Below are 17,314 nucleotides of genomic sequence, written 5' to 3' on the forward strand. Positions count from 1 at the left end.
TATCTCCCGTCGACTTACTTACATTGCCGTACCATGGTGTCTCCACTGCGCTGTTTCTATGGGAGATGCCCTCCGGTCATAGCCTTACTCCTTTTGGGGGGTGGAATAATGGTGTCAACCGGATGGCACGTCTGGGATCGACTGAGCGGGTCTCCACAGCCTGTTCAATCGATCCCATTTAATTGATCCCTGCAGCCCTGGCAGTGTAGACATACCTACAGAAATTATGGCTATGACAAACATACAAGCATTATACGTACTCTTTTATTAGTTACCGTGGCTTTGTTCCGGGGCAAGAGAGATGTTTTGGGACACTACATTTCTGACCAGCTGCTGAGGAGACCTAGGGATAGATTCACAACGGTGCTTAGGCACCATTGAGATTCACAAAACCCTTGCTCAGTTGTCACCTAACTTGTAGGCATCCAAGCTCACTTGGCACTTATCTTTCTGCCTCTGAGCACACACACTGCCTCTCTCTAGGCATCCAGGCACCTACCTCCCGCCTAAGCCCCAGAGCAATCCATGCACAAGGGAAGACAGGCACGCCTCCGCCTAATTCACTTGCAGGGCCCAATCTAGTAGGTGTGTTCAGAGGCTGCCTAACTCCACCCAAAACATCCAGAGCCAGAAAAAGAGAGAGAAAGAATAAGTCAATAGCCTGGCGGGTAGGATGCTCACCTGAGAGGTGAGAGGCCTACGGTCTAGTCTCTCTGCTCCAATGACTATTTATCTGAAGTGGAACAATTTCAGCAGGAGAGACTGAGGCTGACCCCCATCAGAAAACACCATAGCTCAGTGGTTAGGGTGCTCACCTGAGTGGGGGCAGATACCTGTTCAAATCCCTTCGCATGAAGTGGAGGCAGAACTTCCACTGATCTCCCGCCTCCCAGATGAGGACTTAACCCCTGGGCTTAAGGTTATGCAGGAGGTCTCCTCCTCCTCCTCGCTCTTCCGCTGGCCTCTTTCAAGAAGCTCCTTGAGCGTCTAACTCCAGGAGAGGGCTCACAGCTGAGAATCACAAGCAGAGTTCGGCTCCAGCCTTAGGCATCTAGTTCTGTGAGAGGGGTGGGACTTAGCACACACCCATCATCAGCATCTCCCATTAGCTAGCTTAGCTGGCTACCCGCCTAGAATTCTGCTTTTGTGACTCCTAGTCTAAGGTGCCTATCTCTACCCATTCATTGTACCGGGAGTCAAGGCACCTAATGCAGGCTTTGTGAATCGCAGTGTTGTTCCTACGATTTCCTCAGGGCCTAGAAGATAGGTGTTGCAATGCTGAGCTCCACACCGCCTGAGGCCCTTTGCGAATTTAGCCCGTAGAGATCAATGCATACAAATTGACATCTGAAAAAGGGAAAAGGTGAGTGAGGTAATAGCTTTTATTGGACCAACTTCTGTTGGTGAAAGAGACAAAGCTTTCTAGCCACATAGAGCTGAAGAAGATTTCTGTAAGGCTTGAAAGCTTGTCTCTCTCACCAACAGATGCTGGTCCAGTAAAACAGTGGCTCTCAACCTTTCCAGACTACTGGACCCCTTTCAGGAGTCTGATTTGTCTTGCATACCTCTAAGTTTCATCTCACTTAAAAATTACTTGCTTACAAAAATCAGACCTAAAAATACAAAAAGTGTCACAACACACTATTACTGAAAAAGTGCTTACTTTCTCAGTTTTACCATATAATTATAAAGCAAATCAACTGGAATATAAATATTGTACTTACATTTCAGTGTGTTGTATATAGAGGAGCATAAACAAGTCATTGTCTGTATGAAATTTTAGTTTGTGCTGACTTCGCTTGTGCTTTTTATGTAGCCTGTTGTAAAACTAGGCAAATATCTAGATGAGTTGATGTACCCCCTGGAAGGGTGCTGCATAACCCCACGGGTACGCGTGGCCTTGGTTGAGAACCACTGCAATAAAAGATATTACCTCACCATCTTTTCTCTCTAATATCCTGGGACTGACACGACTACAACTACACTGCATCCATCTAAATAAGATCAACATACAAAGATGGCTTATTTTGATGAACCGGACAAGAATGTACAAGGAAGGATTTCAGGTAGGGCTGACAAAAGAGAAAGCAAGCCCTCTACTCCACTGACACAACTGAGGATTTATACATATTCCAAAGCACAGAAATAAGAATTTGTTCCTTCACCTATGCATGCGACCAGGATACTGGACAATTCTGAATTAGAGGGGAGAAGTTGATCTGATTTGACAATTAGTAATTCTATTACATAGATGCCCCCTCAAATCCAAACCCTTATTTTAATAAAGAAATGTTTGATTTAAAGCACTAGTGTCAATGTAATTTTTTGACCTGATAAATTTCAAAAGATTTAATTCTCTGATATCAAAAGGGCTCTATGGTATGATCAGATTAAAAATAAAAATCCCTGAAAAAGATGTTTCTTCTGTTTTCCTGTGGCTGTTTAAGGGTCTTTTCATTTAGTCAATAACTTCTCCCTTGTTGACCGACCACAGAACTGCACCAGAGGTAGTGATGGTCCGATCACTAGTGTGGACAGGCTGATGTTAACCGACCTGTCATCTACACGTACTCTAAGCAGGGTTAGAGGATATGCTAATTAAAATGCTGGCAATATACATTAATACTACCACAGGTGGCGCTGCACCACAAGAAGATTTTAGAAATAACAATAGCGCAGGCACATCCAAAATGTCTAATCCAAAGCAGTCATCAGCAAAATACACACTCAACATAGGGTCCTTTCAGACAAAAATGGTGCTTCGCTTTGCTTATACTTGTCTGCATGCAATTCTTACTGGGAAATAACTCTATAGAGAAATGAAGTCCACTATCTGTCAGAACATGTAACTAATCCATAAACAAATTAGATGGAATCTAGAATTCCCTTGGTGAAAATGCAAAAAAAAAAAAACCCCACACCAAAAAACCAAACCATACCAAAAAAACTCTATCTAGTACAAGCTATATGGAATTGATATTTGAGTAACTAAGCTGGAAAAGCATTCATCTGGGCATGAAGCCATTTTAATGTAAGGATGAAAGACCTCAACATGTAGCTCCAAGCCCTAAAATATGTCTCAAGTTAGACAGTGAAGATTATTGGTTGTACTAATAAGCACGGAAAGTGGAGTTTCAGCTGCAGAAGAACTCTGATTATCTGTGCTCTGAACTCTATTTGTTGCTTTTAGCTCTGGTTTCAAGAAACCCTGCATGATAAAGGTAGGTAATATGGAGATAGCACCATGTAAGACTTTGAAGTATTAGAGGAATAAGGAAAGCAACTGCAATTTCTTTTTCTTTTTCCACACAGGCTGCTCATGAAGAGACTTCCAGCCTTAACTTTTAAGATATCAAACAAATGAGTTTTACTCTTGATCACTGTGCAAGCTTCCCACTGACATGGAGTTTGCTGAGGATAGTATGTAGACCATATACCCCACCCACAGTTCTATAATTAAAATTGGAATTTGGTCCTCACCACATACAGAGTTGGACACATCTGCATTATGCTCTAATGAGACATATGTGTTTCTTACCCTGCTGGTTGATTTCCATATGTATTGGCATCCTCCTGCCCTAGAAATTTGCTAATGAAACACCAGGATAAAAAGTAACAAATCACTGACACATTCTGAGCTAATTGCCCAGCATTTGCTTTACAACTCTGGGTCACAGTTGAGAATCAGATGGCTGCAGTACTGTAATGCAGACCAGATATTTCTAGCTAGTCTGAGGGTTTATCTACACTTAGGCCTGGTCTACAATACAGTTTTGCTGACTAAAGTCAGCTTTCGTTGTCAAAACAGTGGAGGTGTACACACTGAAATGCTCCTCCCCTGATGTAACGCCCCTGCTACGCTGACATAATAAAAGCACCTTCACGAAAGGCAGAGAGCTTTTTGCGACGCAGTTAGAGAGATGCAGCATCAGTGCACTTCGTTATGTTGCCCTAATTGGCCTCCAGGAAGTGTCCCACAATGCCCACTCTGAACTCCGCTGCCCTAAAGGTACGTAGGTATGCACCCCTCCCCGTTTAAAAGCCTAGGAATTTTTGAAATTCTTCTTCCTGTTTGCTTGGTGTGAACAGTTCACACAGCTTCTTCCCAGCTGACCATGACGGTTTTCCACAGCAGACGCTCTCCTGCATGGAGCACACCAGAGCTGCTGGATCTGCTGAGTCTATGGAGAGAGGAGGCCATGCAGTTGCAGCTTTGCTCCAGCTGTAGGAACTTTGATACCTCTGGGCTGATTGCCAGCGGCATGCAGAAGGGGCATGAAAGGAACATGCAGCAGTGCCATGCAAAGATCAAGGAGCTGACGCTGGCATACCAGAAGGCAAAGAAGGCCAACCGTCTCTCTGGTGTGGTGCCCAAGACATGCCACTTTTATAAGGAGCTGCACACCATGCTCGGCAGCAACCCCACCGCCAAGAGCCCCGTGGATACTTTGGGGGGACTGGAGGCAGTGGGCAGAGGACTCATCCCTGATGACAAAGTGGTGGAGGAGGAAATGGAACTGGAGGACGATGTGGAGCACAAGCGGGGTTGTCCAGTGGTATAGTGATTCAGGACTTCTTTTCCACTCTGAAGGGGTCTAGCCCAGTGGCTCTCAACCTTTCCAGACTACTTTCAGGAGTCTGATTTGTCTTGCGTACCCCAACTTTCACCTCACTTAAAAACTGCTTGCTTACAAAATCAGACATAAAAATACAAAAGTGGCACAGCACACAATTACTGAAAAATTCATCTTTCTGCTTTTTACCATATAATCATGAAATAAATCAGGACATGCCCCAGGTTAAGAAACACTGATATGGTATATACAGTGATATAAACATGTCAATGTCTGTATGAAATTTGAGTTTGTATTGACTTTGCTAGTGCTTTTCATGTAGCCTGCGTAAAACTAGGCAAATATCTAGATGAGTTGAATATTCCTTGGAAAACTTCTGTGAACCTCCAGGGTACATGGACCCCTGGATTAGAACCACTGGTCGAGGCAGTCTCAGCACTCCAGCTCTGGGATGCAGGAGGCAGGAGAGGGGAGCTCTGGAGCTCTGGTAAGTGCTCATTTTGCTTTGATACTGCACGGTAAGAGGAGATTGAGCTGTCACGTACTTTGTTATATGGTAAAGGAGGGATAAGAGACAGAAATTAACAACAGAGCCTGTCCATTTATGCAGTAGGGCCACAGCAGAAAAGTTTGTTAATGGACACAGGGATGTGCCAGGAATCCTCCATGGAGATCTCTAGAAGACTTTCCTGTAGGTTTTCTGCAATCCTCAGCCAAAGGTTCCTTGGCAGAGCTGCCTTGTTTCTCTCCCCCCTGTGGGAAACTTTACTGCGCCACCCAGCAATCATTTCTGTAGGGACCAGAGTGGCACACAGGCGAGCAGCATATGGAGCCAGTCTGAAGCCACATGCACACAGGAGATGCACCCTTGCATACTGGGTTACCCTTAGCAGTGAGATATCGAGTTTGATTACCCTAGCCTGTGGAAAAGGGTACCAATATTCAGAATAGTCTCCCTAGCTGTTTGTCGTAACCTCCTTCGCAAACCACCCTTTGTCCCTTCTTGCCCATTCCCCCTGGCAATCAACGCTCCAGCCAACTGACTATGTTTGGGACTCACGCCAACCTGTGTGCTAGCCAAGGGACAGGGAGAAAGAGGTGTGTGTAACGTTTGTGATTCACAGCTATGAGTGCACTCATAAAACGGTCTCTGTTCATTATTTCTTTGGCTTCTGCAGATATGCCCTGAGGACCGTCTCCTCCTCACCAATGGAGCGCCTCTGTCAGATAAGGCAGCGAACCAGGAGAAGATGTTTCATGAAGTGCTAGAGTCAACAGATGCAGCTTATAGCGAAACAAGAGCATGGAGGGAGACAATTAATGAAAGATGGAGGCCGGCTATCCTGGCTGGAAAGGACACAGGGGCAGGAGCAGATGATAAAGCTCCAGGATGGCCAGACAAAGATGCTCAAGTCCCTCATAACCCTTCAATCTGTGCACATCCGTGCGTGACTCCCCCTGCAGCCAATAGAAAACTCTGTTCCATGCCTTCCCCAAACTCTGTCACCACATTCTTCCCGTGTTCCCAGTCCCGCACAGTACCCCATGCACTCCACACCTAGGGATTGGTATCCCAACGAAAGCTGGAGTTACACACAGCTGTGTGTGGGCCCTAACCGGGAGACTGTTCCTCCTTATCATGCTCCCTGTTTGACCAAATATGTGTATTGTGTCCTGTTTTTAAAATGGAATCTTTGAAATAAAATGAGTGTTTATTTGTGTCATACACATGTTGGTCAGTGCTACAGGTAGGAATATTTGCTTAGTACAATTAAACAACCACTCCAAGGTTAATTCAAGGTGGCAAGTAAACAATGCCTGGCAAAATGCCTCACAAAGACATGTGACTGGGAATCCTTGTCAAAATGCTCATTCAAAGCCTCCTTGATTCGAATAGCTTACAGACGTGCCCCTCTAATTGCCCTTGTATCTGGCTGCTCAAAATCAGCACCAGCGACCTTTTAATCAGTCAAAGGCACATTCAGCGGTCATTTGGTACCTGCTCAGCCTATTGTTGACATGCTCCTTGCTGATGTCTAGGTGCCCAGTGTAAGGCTTCATAAGCCACAGGTAGGCAGAGTCTCCAAGGATCACTATGGGCATTTCCATATCCTCCATTGGAAGCTTCTGATCTGGAAAGAAAGTGCCAGAGTACAGCTTTCTATACAGTCCAGTGTTCTGAAAGATGTGTGCATCATGCACCTTCCCTGGCCACCCCACACTGAGGTCAGATAAACTGCTCTGGTGAGCCACCAGTGCCTGGAAGATCATGGAGAAGTAGTCCTTTCGATTGATGTACATCGTTGCAAGATGGTCAAGGGCTAAAATTGGGATGAGTTCCATCTGTCGCCCTGCCGCAGTTAGGGAATCCCATTGCCTCAAAACCATCAATTAATTCCTGCACAGTACCGACAGCCACAGTCCTTAATAGCAATAGGTGATTAAGGGCCCTGCACACTTGCATCACCGCAACCCTCATGGTGGACTGTCTAACTCCAAACTGATTCACGACTGGCCAGTAGTGGTCTGAAGGGGCCAGCTTCCACACAGTAATCGCCTCTCGCTTTCCCACAATGAAGGCAGCTCTCATTCCGATGTCCTTGCGCCACAGTGCTGGGTCGAGTGCTGCACACAGTCCCAAGAAGGTGGACTAGCACATCTGAAAGTTCCACAGCCACTGCTCCTCACCCCATACATGCATCACGATGCGATCCCACCACTCAGTACTTGGTTCCCAAGCCCAGTACTAACGGTCCACTGTGGCAAACCGTTCTGTGAATGCCAGCAGCAATCTTGAATTTATTTGTTTCCATGGCAGACAGCAGGGCAGGCATCACCAATTCACTCCGTTTTGCAGCTCATGAAATACTGCAGGACCAGCTGCGTTGTATTCATAATGTTCATCACCAGACTGGTCAGTAGTCTGGGTTCCACGCTGAGGCAGAGATGGCGGGCACACAGTTTACAAGACCAGTTGAAAACACCACAAAACGAAGGTGGAAGCCCATGGAGTGAATGATGGGATGGAAAGAACTGTATCATGGTACAGTGAGCATGCCCCCATGATGTACCTTGATCTGTTCCCAGAGCTCCTAGTGGCAGAAAGTGGTGAGTTGCACAGTGGGATAGCTACCCACGATACAATGCTCTCGGTCAATGCAAGAGCAACAACGACTGTGGACATGCTCTGCCGATACAAGAAGCATTGTGTGGACATGCACAACTGATGTTATTAAAGCAGCTTATGATCATCGACGTAACTTAAGTCAACTGAACTCTGTAGTGTAGACATGGCTTTACTGTGCTGTAGTGGCACAGCTGCACTGCTGTAGCACTTAGTGAAGATGCTACCTATGCTGACAGGAAAGCATCTCCCATCAGTGTAGGCTCTCCACCTCTCTGAGAAGCAGTAGCTATGTCGACAAGAGAAACCCTCTTGTCGACACAGCGCTGTCTACACTGGGAGTTAGATCAGAATAACTGTGTCGCTCAAGGATGTGAACTTTCAACACCCCTAAATGACATATATATACTGACAGAAGTTTGTAGTGTAGACCTGGGCTGAGTATTTAAACCCCAAGACTGCTCCTTTCAGACCCAACAGTCCAATATAAATCCACCATACATCAAGCATGATGACAAAAGACTTCTTTACATTTTTTGTGTCCTACATTTAAAATATAGTGTTATTATGATGTTGTTGGGGTTTTCCCCTATGCAGTACTAAGTGAAAAAAGTGTAAATATAATAAAGAGTAGTACAAGTTGTACAGAAAAATATTTACTACATTCCCCTAGGTAAGATGGCTATTATTGGTCTGCCTTTTGCTATCTACTATTTGTATTTTATTTTTATGTCTTTCCGTTTTAGCTACAGACCCAGTGACAGCATAGATCACGTTTCCTCTGAGCTGCTAGGGCTTCTTGTGCCAATAATCTTGTGCCAAATACAGTCTTCAATAGTTATGAAGAAGCTGTTCTGTTCCATCACGTCAACCTAAGGATTAAGAGTTCCCTGCAGCACACATTGATAACATTGTAATGGCTCTAACACAACCCACAGAGTGAATGAAATACTCTTTTAGAAGATGAGTTACTTTTAGCATAAGCCACTGCTAAAAAACGCATAGAGTGCTGATAGTTTTCAGGCTTGGATTTAGATCAAAACCCACACGAAGCCACCACTCTGTCCTAAATGTTCTTGAACATCTAGGTGTGTCGATTTGCTTAGCATACATAAGGGATTCTCAAACGTTGTCACTGCGTGGACCACAGCATATAAGATTGTTTCAGATCACCATACATCCTATTTATGATAATGCAACATGCTGGTGGTAAACACTGCAACTGCTTCTATGGAAAATAGTACTAAAGTATTTGTGTGTTTTAGTTGTCTATAACATGATATTTCGTCCTTTCTGAAAAGGTACTTTTGCCACTTTCCCCTCTTCCTTGACTTACGCCTTCTTAATTTATTTATTCTTACTTTAAAAACAAAAAAAACAAAAAAAAAACCCCAAACACCCATACATGCTTTAGATACCTTGACAACAGTTAAATTTAGCATCACTAAACACATGTATTTTACGACTTAGAAAAAAATCTAACTAGTGTGTATATGTAGGTAGTTATAGTGATATAAATTACTGTACACAGTATAAATACATACCATTGTGCAAAATCTATTGGATTATCTAAAGATTGTTGTGCAAGAGATAAATTAACCTAGAATATAGTATAAAATGTTGCAGTTGCCTTTTTCCCTAGTGAACTTTATATTCCTATGTGTGTTTATAATACATTAGCAAGTGGTATTCCTGATCAGCTGGAAGCCAGCTTTAGTTTCTGGAGCAACAAATCATTCAAATGTGATTCAAATGACAAATAGAGGCTTCCAAGGGGTGGGCTAAAAGCCAACTTAGTTTTCTGAAAGCAATTCATTTGGGAAATTAACCAACTTTGACCATCTGATTTCAAAGCACGTTTTTACAGTTTTCTCCAATTGCTTATGACACTATCTTCAGATAGAGATATTACATATAGAAAGTTATCTTAGAAATGTGTGTTGCCAGATCACTAGTAAAAAAATATATTTTTATTTCAAAAAGGTATTCTTATTATTTTATTACCCCTAAAAGTTTGACAGCTTCTAGCACTGTTAAACTACTGGCACAAATTCCACGGCCATTATATCCATTTCTCAGCAGCCTCATAAATTTAGGATTGCTAACACAAATTCTAGGAATTTTAGCCCATTAGATATTAAGTATATATTTTTCCACCCCAGAACCTGTAATAGCTTCAGTGTGACTACTAAGTAAAGTCTGCCCCAAAACAAGTAATTCAAAATAATTTCTACATTAAGGAAGATCTAGTGACATGATTTTATCATATATAAGAAGTTTGAAACAAAACTCATCTAGACAGCAACAATCAATAAGTAACACATTTTACTGAAGTACTTTTTAATCATTCAGTAAATTAGAGGTGGGAGAGAAAAAAGGATCTGTGTTCTACCATATATGATTAATAAAGGATCTTAAAACATGTTTTGAATAAAGAAACTGTCTTGGCAAATATGGTGTTTAGTTTCTGTAGCTAAAGCAAAGAAATTCCAGGGTTTAAGGACTACCAGATGGCAGTGCTGTAGTTAATTGGAAACTGGGACATGGAGTTGCTATATAGCTCCAGATCCCAGTACTTATTTTCACCACATAAAGCAAGAAAGACTCCCTTAATGGGTAGAAATAGTATAAAACACTTTTAAGCCCTTCAAATAGGTATGCACTTTTAACCAAGTTTCAGATCACTTGACACCTGTATAGGCTGGTTTGCTGGAACAATTTGCTGTTAAATATACCCAGTGCATGTGGTAAAATATATCAAAGGCATGATCTCAACGGGAAGTTCACAATTAAAGTCAATTGGACTGCTGCACTTTGTTTCAGTGGAAGCAGGATCTCACCCATATAAAGTCACTTTGCAGGACAGTGCTCCAGTAAACTGAAGAAATGCCACTGTGATCCTCTGTAAGCAGCTGTAATGAAATGGCCAGTCTTTTTTTAAAAAAGATACTCCAGTCTTGATCTATAATCTGCAATTTTGTCAGCATTTTTTGTTTTTAAATCTAGCTGTGAGCACAAGAAACACAATTGTACGTGACAAAGTTCATTCAGAATTGGCTTAAGTTATATCTAGATTTGTTTGTATTTTTTTGAAAAACTTTATCAGGGTTTGTTTCTTTACACTATACTATTATCCTTTTGAGTGAATGGATGAAAGCCCAGCTGTTAATTCACTCATACTGATATGCTGGCAAAGTAATCCCAGAAAGATTAAGTTGTGTAATTTGCCATTAAAACAATCTGCAAGAATGAGTTGCAGTACATAAGAAATATGAAAGAGTTGTGGACTTAAGAATGGGCACAGGTTTCTACAGATGCCTATGTCAGTTATTTGTTTCAAAGACTCTCCCCCGTACTTCTATAAAGGTCTAAGAAATAGTGTTTTAGAACATAGTTTCTCAACCTGTGGTACATGTACCCCTGGGGGTACGCGAGACACAGCCTGGGGGTACCTGGGGAAAAACAGAGTGAAGGGGAGGTGGCCGGCAGCTGCCGACTTCTGAGGGAGGCGGGCAGCAGTCCTCCGTTTCCTGTCGGGTCCCAGCTGGGAAGCGAGCGGCAGCCTCCAACTCTTGGGGGAGGTGGGCGGCAGCCGCCCGCTTCCTGCCAGGTCCAAGCTCTGAGCTGGGAGGGAGATGGCAGCCCCCAGCTTCTGGGGAAGGCGGGCGGCAGCCCCCTGCTTCCCGCTGGGTCCCAGCTCCCCGGCTTGCAGACAGGCCCCAGCCAGCACTCTAGCTGAGCAGTGAAATTGACAACTATGACAGCCCCAGTTTTTACCAGTTACCCTCTTTTCCTGTCTCTTTCACCCTCCTTCTCTGTTTCTCTCTCACCCCTTCCTCCTCTCAAATCTATGGCAAAAAATTTGGCACGGCGCTTTATATTCCCTGGCATTGGCATGCTGCTCAAAGCCTCCTAGCATTAGCCAACATCACCTCTAGCCCAGGTACATACTTGAGTTGTGCACCCCTGGTGTAACGGTGGTAATCCTACCCATACGACCCGGCAGTCATATAACGGCCTTCTATACTCAGCCCTTCTTCCACCATATGACTCACAGTCTGTAAATATAAAATCCTGTGGAAAATTGAGTGTTGGGGTACTCGCTACTTAAAAGGTTGAGAAACACTGTTTTAGAACACTACAATTTGAAATAGAGGCCTGAGAAGGAAACTAATAGAAAAAGAGATGTTCATGCGTCAGTTCCTGTTACACTTTTCACATTATCCACATCTCTTTAATAGTCAGCCATTCTGCTTGGGTAGAATAATCCACACGACTCAAATATTTTAAAAGGGGGGGTGGAGGGGGGGGGGGGAAGATGACCAAAAAAGACTGAACATTCGTCATGTGTGTTTTTCTTCACCTGCAAAAGATCCCTCTTGTAAAAATCTAAAGTGCAAACATTTCACAGGGTTTATTTCAGAAATGTAGGTAGGAAGATATCCCACCAACTTAAAAAGATCTTATCATCCTCTTCAGCTTTTGGGTCAAGTGACTTGACCTTCCCCTTCATTGCATCTTCACTTCCAAGGGCTTGAAGTGGCTTGTGCTACTGCGGTAGGATACATTCCCTTAGTCTTCTTTGACTTTTGTTTAGTCTTCCATTTCTTTTTGAGCCCTTGTGGTGGGAGTTTCTCCTCACCCATGCACCTTAGATATTAGACAGGATTCAAGTATAGTGTTGTTACCACTATTTGTAATTTCATGGAACACCCCCATCGCCCTCCAAGTAGTCCCAAAGATTGGGGATTTAAAGAAAAATGTATCTTCAGACTGTGGACTTGGTGTATGAGTTTTGGATAGACTCCAGCCAGAAGCAAAAAGGTGGTGGGAGGAGACTTTTAAAATCTAAATTGTTTGGGACCTGCCTATCTAACAGCACACAGTAGCTGACAGCATTGGTAGCATGAAGCAGCTGACAGCAGTGGAGGGGTTTAAGCAGAGAGACCCTTGGTTTAAGTGTTCTCTCTACACCATCTTCTGTCCCAGCCCCCACACTCTGACAGTTCTTGTGCTGGTTAATTTACAGGGCACATAGCAAAGCCCTGAGCACTCCTGCTATCCCAGGTTTTTGAGGAAGCAGATTATTTAATAAAGATGAAGGGAGAGTGATAAGAGGACTGTTGGGCTGTTTGGTTTTTTGTTTTTTGTTTTTATTTTAAACTGAGTCTTTAGGACCACACTCACTGATTTGAGAAATCCACACCTGTAGAGCTACAAGGCTCTTGTATTAGTTGTCATTAAAGGGCTTGGGAAGGACACTTGAAAATAAATGAAACAAGGGTTCGCTGACTGAAATTGCTTGCTGAATATGGAAGTTTATCAGACACGCGAAGATTAACAGAACTCTATTGCAGATTTTAACATGCTGGATAAGACAAAAAAAATTTCTTATCTTAGAAGCTCTGCAAGCACAAGGCCCATCAGCTCTAAAGACAGAAAAACAAAGAGCTACTTCTACTACCTAAGGATACAACTACCCAACATATTTCTGTTTCATACAGAGGTTTAGTCTAAATGTGCATGCACAAATCAAACTAAATGATCTCTTTTTCAAGTTCCTTTTTCTATCAACCCCCCTAGCTATTTAAAAGGACAACAAAGTGTTCAGCTATTTAAAGCTACTAAAATCTCTACTACTTTATTTTCCAAACCACTGGATTTCAGCAGTCAAGGGTTAGGGGAAATCCTCAGGTTTAGTACTGAAGCAATTCTCCTGAAGCAGGAAGTGTGTTTTGAAGTGGGAATGTTTCTGAGCTAGGTCACCACTGTCTGAAATCAGTGAGTCATGAAAGTTGCAGATGTGTAACAGCAATATGACAGTCCTTCAAAAATGTAACCTCAAAAGCCACTTCATTTCCATTTTCAGACTTAAAACCATTTTTTTTTCTGAATGCAAGTGAATTGCTATAGCACACATTACACGACCGAAGTTTACACAATTATGGACTTGTCTTTATAATAAAATAGTAAAGTTACACTGTACCTCCAAAGGCAAAAAAAAAACATGCCCGGGGGAACTTCTAGTGTGCGCCAGCAGGGTCTACACCAGCCAGTTAAGTGCATTACTTGGTATGCATTAGAATTCACCCCCCACTGCTACACACTACCATACTGTACAAAAGCCCACTGTATTCTATACATTTATTACAGATTGTGCAGGTGGCCAAGTGTTTCGATATTTATTTGGGCTAAGGCCAACTGAGTCCTGGTCTATACAGAAGAAGGAGCAATTTGAGGACAGTTCTTCCAAAGAAAGGGCTGTGGAAGTGTCCAATAACATCTGAGGATGGAGAGCAAATGGTATCTGGTCCCAACACTCTGAAATTTTGCAGTGAGAAAGGAAAAGACTGAAGAAGTGAAGGGAGAAGCAGAGCAAGAGAGGGACTCAAACAAGTACTCTACCCACCTCCTCTCCAACCTCTAACACAGTAACCATACAGCTACTCATGTCAATTCAAAAAAAGCTATGGCCACCATATGCCTAGCCCATCGCTCAGGTCATTGGGAAGGGAGGCGGCTACCTCTTGAACATCAACATTTGATGGTGTTTATTTTATAATGCAGAAAGTAATTTTTGTCCTTGCAATCCTTTCATTTAAAAATAGCAGAGGTGTTTTACTCAAGCTTCCACACACAACATACAGTTCACTTTTCGGCAGATCTCAGAAATAGAAAATTTTAGCTCAAAAGGTTCAAAGTTATGAGACTCGAAACAGAATGAAAATGCCTAGGGAAGTTTGACAGTAGCTGGTGTAGTATAGCACTCTAGTTTTAATAATTTTTTTTTAAATCATTAAGACACCTCTGCCTTTGCTTTATACTGAAGTCTTCCATTCTTGTCATTGACTCCATCTACAAAAAAATATATATTTTTTTTAAATTCCTGACTTGGGAGTAGGAGGCCAAATCCGACAGTAGAGAGATGGCTTATTATCTAAACTCTGTAGGACCAGATATTCCTGAGCTCAGATGACAATATAAGTATGCTCTACCATTATCTAATTGTGTTGTTCTAGTACTAATGATGGCTTGCAAGCTTGCCTGTATCAGATACCAGCAGCAAGAGAAAGAGTGCTACTATGAAGTGAAGAAAAAAGCCATGAGCCAGGCAGAATCACAAAGGGGGTTAGGAGGAGAAAAGAAGGACTGCAGCAAAACCAAGTGCATTATGTCCTATCATACAAAAGGTCCAGAAATAGAATAGTCTGCAACTGTTGAACAATTTGACGATTTCCACAAATGGGATAAGATCCCACGTTTTACACCTCACGAGTTAGCTAGATGCCTTTTAGAGCATGCATATCCCTCCCTCCCCCACCAAAAGCCCCTTTTGCTTAAAAACAAAACAAAAAGAGCCACTCCTGAAGTATAGTTAGAGCAAAATTAAGCTCTTGTTAGATTAAGCACAAAGTGAATAATTCCAGTTCTTCTCTGCATCAAACCCTAAAGAGCAATTGGAAAACTGTAAGAACTGCAAGAACAAGTTTGCTAGCATTTACTGATGCCTTCAGAACATGATCTAGACCAGCGGTTCCCAACCTGTGGTCCATGGACTCCTGGTTGTCCGCCAGACTACAACAGGGGGTCCGTGGAAAAGAAAAAACAACATCTTCAGCAAGGAAATGTACAATTTGAAATAATTTCACATCATTTCTAAAAACCTACTACTGTAATTTATTTTACAACTAGTAGCATATGGTGGTCCACAAAATGTTTGGAGGTTGAAAAGGCGTCTGCACACTCAAAAAAGTTGGGAATGCTGATCTAGACAATCTATTTTAAAAACAGAGCATGTCAATTTAATAGTACGGGAGAAAAAAATTCACTGAACCTTGGGTTACATATAACAAGAATATTGGACAGGAAGACTGGGGAAGTGGGGGAAAAAAATCTAGGTCCCCCCCCTCCCAACCTTCATTACTTTGTGGACAATCAGTTTTATTATTTTCCTTTATCATCAGTTTTGTATGTTTGTCTGGGTCTTTCACACAGCAATAGGTAAGAGAAAAGCCATCTAAATATAGGAAAATTCAAAAGCCATAAGAACTGGTCAGGGCAGATTTAGTGTTTACAATTTATAAAACCGACTACATTTAAAGAAGACAGTGGCCCTTTAAATGGAATGTTTGTCTTCCATTCCTATCCCCTCCAACACATTTGGAAATTGTTAGGCTATTACCAAATCCTCTCCTGGTAGCAAGACTGCAAACATATGCTTTGTTAATTCTTCTTTAGCTCTGTCTACAATGGAAACTGGTATACTCTTTAGTTCCCAAGTGTTTTTTTCTTTAGAGACTTTCCCAGTGTCATTAATTGTCCAGAGTCACAAGGACTTTCATTAGATAAATGCTGTATACCCTAGGGCACTCAAAAAGCTTTATCTGGATTCCATTTCGGTCCTGACATTTTAGGATAAACGCTACCTCATTCTTTTGTAGCTAACTGAAATGCCTTCTAGGAAGAAGGCACCTAAAAGCATATTTACAGCCATGAGCGAGGAAAGAAGTGACCATTAGATGCAATAAGAACATGTATACTGAACAGGGAAAGAACCAGCAAGGCAATGGCCATTCTTATGGCTTCCCAGTCTTTCCCACTCTGCACTGGAAGTTTAAATGTATCTGTGCAAAAGAACAGAGGGGAAAACTTTTTATTTTTGTCTCCAGAAAGCAACTGGAAGAAGGGAATGCCAGGATGAAGCTACCCTTGGAGGTGTTTTAGAAAAGGAGCTGTCCTATGGTCAGACAGACCCTTGGCAAGTCTTTAAGAAAGACGGAGACTGAGCCAGCATTGGAAAACACTAAGATATTCAGACACAACATGCTACTTTTAGAGATCAATCACATGGCTTCTTTACATTTGCAACAGAAGCAGGACAAGCATTGTACAAAACTGTCCCCCACCAGCTGGTTTTATATTAACTCTCCATTGTGAGCACAACTTATAAAAAGGTTTACAAATATAGCTCTTCCAGTTTCTAATTCAGCCAAAACCTGCTTCATGTTATTTATTTTTGTGTTATCAGGAAGCAGGGGCAAAGTTCTGGGAACAGCGTATGTTTGTTTCAAGGAGCACCAAGCAGTTTACATTTTTGGAGGAAGGCAGAGGACATTCAATACCGACTGAGACACCTTTTTTAAAAAAAGGTAGGTCAAATCTGGTGTCTAGACCACTTGACTGTGTCCCTTTGAGAAGCTGTGTTCCACAGCCCTGCTTGCATCATTGCCCTTCAAAATGCCCAGGCTGCACAGTATCAGGTTGCATTCAGTAGTCTTATACAACAGTAGTTTGTTAGGAATGAACCAGATTTTACTCCTCTTTGCTTTCCCCTTGTGCATCAATCACACAGTGTCTGGCAGCTTGTTATATTAAATTAAGTGTTCTCCCCTCAGCAGATTGCAACACACACAAGAATTAATATGACAGCAGACATGTCAGCACCGACAATTTCAGCACGAGCAGACTGCAGTCATTTAATTAACCTGTACTGCAGGATTATGTTAGTGCCTATGCATAATGCAGGAGGGAATACATTTTAGTAGCAATGTGTTCTGAGTTTTATCAAACAATTCAATATAGTTAGCTGAACAAACACGGAAAATGTCCCCCCTAC

General features: G+C 42.4%; 1 protein-coding gene across 5 annotated transcripts in view; it reads right to left on the reverse strand.

The window, feature by feature from the left end:
• FERMT2 (FERM domain containing kindlin 2) overlaps window positions 1-17,314 on the reverse strand; it is a 92,544-nt gene that overhangs the window by 34,023 nt on the left and 41,207 nt on the right. The gene's annotated exons all lie outside the window — the stretch shown is intronic.

Source organism: Emydura macquarii, unplaced genomic scaffold (assembly GCF_026122565.2).
Source record: "Emydura macquarii macquarii isolate MOO-44397 ecotype Brisbane River unplaced genomic scaffold, CSIRO-AGI_Emac_v2 contig_1551, whole genome shotgun sequence".
Taxonomy (NCBI): domain Eukaryota; kingdom Metazoa; phylum Chordata; order Testudines; family Chelidae; genus Emydura; species Emydura macquarii.